The following is a 3,203-nucleotide window of genomic DNA, read 5'->3' as shown; positions in this document are numbered from 1 at the left end:
GCAAACTCTGGGAATTGGTAGTGGACAGGGAGGCCTGGCGTGCTGCAGTCCATGGGGTCGCCAAGAGTTAGACGTGACTGAGCAACTGAACAACAACAAGCCAGTACCATAAGCACCATTTAGAATATTTCCATCCCTGAGAAATTTCCCATGTCCCTTTGTGGTGTTTATTTATGATTTTAAATAACAGAACTAAAACTAGATCAATAAAAAATCGAAGAAGAAAAAGAGCAGGCACAGAGTTAGGAGAAAGCAAGACATTAGGAAGCAGAATGAATTCACCCTAAGTGGATCAAGAGCAGTCTTTTGATAATGACACAACCTTTTAATATTGTTTTGCAAACAGAGCCTTTTTTTTCTATCATTTTTGAAAGTTAAACCAGTTGGTTCAAGTCTTTATGCCATAATACTGATGCAATGTGGTTCTGGATAAGGTGACAGAAAATATAATCGTCTGTTAGAGCCATGGCTTCATATCTTACCTGAAAACATCTCTATCGTCATTAGTGTCATCATGAACATTACCATCATCAATGAATCCCAGTACACTCCTGGAGTGGCACGGTGGGAACGGAGGATCTGAGGTTAATGATTGCTTGTGGACCAGTTCCTCCTGTGGTACCCTGTTCATTATACCGAGCTGCTTTCTTTAGCATCCCAAGTGATTATAAGAAATGGAGTCAACTTACAAGGTGCTTGCTTTATCCCGGAGATGCAGTATGCTTAAGTACTAAAATGATTAATTTCATTCAGTATCAGGATAAGCAAAATTTAAGGGGACTTTGAAGTTATGCAAAAATTATAGTTGTAGGAGTAAGAAAGCTTGATATTTTTGCATCAACCTCTTAATAATTGAGTGGTAAGGAATCAGTCTCACCCATCAGATTATATTAGCATTTATCACCAGTCATTTCATTTCTTCTATTTCCCATGTTTATAATTCCTTAAAATTTTTGAGCAGTGAAGACCCTTTTTCACACTTCCACATCTGTCATATGTGGGCTTACCCAGAAGCATGAGCCCTGAAAAGACTGGACAAGGATCATCTTCAGTCCGTCAGATGTATTGTGGTGATGCAGGTCCTCAGATGAACAGGTGGTAATATCTAGCGTCATCAATAGGAACATATAGTCCCTTATAGTATACGGAACAACAGGTTCTGAAACAGTTGTCTCAGTTTGGATTCTAACTTTTCCTGTATTTACTGTGTCTTCTGGAGTTAGTTCCTTAGCCTCTCTATGTCTCAATTTCTACATCAGTAGTTACGTAAAATACTTATTGAGAGCTGAACCATAAAGATGGCCAAGCACTGAAGAACTGATGCGTTTTAATTGTGCTGGAGAAGACTCTTGAGAATCCCTTGGACTGCAAGGATATCAAACCAGTCAAACCTAAAGGAAAGCAACTCTGAATATTCATTGCAGACTTGCTGAAGCTGAAGCTCCAATACTTTGGCCTCCTGATACAAAGAGCTGACTCACTGAAAAAGATGTCGAAGATGGTAAAGACTAAAGGCAACAGAAGAAGGGGGCGACAGAGGATGAGATGTTTAGATAACATTACTGACTCAGTGGACATGAATTTAAGCAAACTCCAGGAGACAGTGAAGGACAGGGAAGACTGGGGTTCTGCAGTCCATGGGGTCACAAAGAGTGAGACACAACTTGGAGACTAAACAAGAACAACAAAAGGGTTATTATTGCGTATTTCATGCTACCAGAAGTGATGGGTGTTTATTATAGCTCCTAGCGCATGCTGAATGCTCAATGACTGTTGCTGTTCTTGTTCAGTTGCCTAGTCGTGTCCAACTCTTTGAGACCCCAAGGACCGCAGCATAACAGCATTCCCTGTCCTTCACTATCTCCTGAAGTTTGCTCAAAGTCATGTGCACTGAGTCGGTGATGTGGTGAAGGGGCTGGTGTAACTCAGTGAAGCTATGAGCCATGCCATGCAGGGCCACCCAAAACGGACAAGTTATGGTGGAGAGTTCTGAACATGGTCCACTGCAGGAGGGAACGGCAAACCATTCCAGTCTTCTTGCCTTGAGAACCCAAACGCTATTAGTCATTTTTATTTTGATCATTAATGCATATGGAAACAAATACATAAAGGAAATACTAGATGTCCACAAAAATGTAAGATGATTGATTTATATTATTTATCATAAGGCAGGGGAAAAAAAGAGTTTTCTTAGGTAAGAAGAGGTTATAGTGATCTATAATAATCAATTGAAAATATAATTAACACTATTAATAACCATAACTGTCTTTTAATGAATTATTTTAATATGTCAAGAACAATGCTATGCGTTTTATGTAGAAAATATGCCTCACCGACTCAACCAGACATGAGTTTGAGTAAACTCTGGGAGTTGATGGTAAACAAGGAGGCCTGGCATGCTGCAGTCTATGGGGTCACAAAGAGTTCGGACATGACTGAGCTAAACTGAACTGAATGATATCATGAATTTTTTCGTGTTCTTATTTGTATTTTAGAATGAGTGTGTATTGCTTAGTTTAAAAAGTTTATGTAGAGTTATTCTAACTAGCAAAAGGGATACATGACCCTTCTGGGTTCTAACTCATATTGCCCTTTTCTCTGTGACGCTGTTCTGAATACTTGCTGTACTTTCAACCACAGATGGCATCATTCAGTAGTGTGTAAAAGGAACTCTTTTCATAAATTCTGTACAGTGCATAAAGATCCTTTCATAAGAGCTGTAGTTGTGTTACCCTCTGTGATGGGTGTGAATGTACACATTTGTTTTTGCTGGGAAACTGAACATTTTTCAAGGATGTGTGAATTTGTAATTTATTATGTGGATGAATGATATTTGTAAGTTATACTCTTTTCCTTTCTAAAATTTACTGAAGGACAAAAAACATAAATTCCAACTCTTAAATCATTTGTGAGTACTAGAAAGTAAAAGTATGGTATCACTAAATGGTGCTTATTATAAATGGAAAAAAAGCTGGAGAAGAAATATATTCATGGAAAGTTTAAACTAAGGAAGAGAGTGATAAAATAATTTCCAACCTAGAAGTTTTTTGGTCTCGGTGGAAATGGAGAGTTTTGGGGTGAGGATAAATAAAAGAAGATATAAGCTGAGGGAAAAAAAAAAAAACAACTTATAACTAACAATGAGATGGGAATGGAAACTGAATTACAAAAAGCAAAAGAAAACCAAAAACCACCTTAGAAGC

Source organism: Capra hircus, chromosome 10, assembly GCF_001704415.2.
Source record: "Capra hircus breed San Clemente chromosome 10, ASM170441v1, whole genome shotgun sequence".
NCBI classification, from domain to species: Eukaryota; Metazoa; Chordata; class Mammalia; order Artiodactyla; family Bovidae; genus Capra; species Capra hircus.
This window is presented reverse-complemented; position numbering follows the sequence as displayed.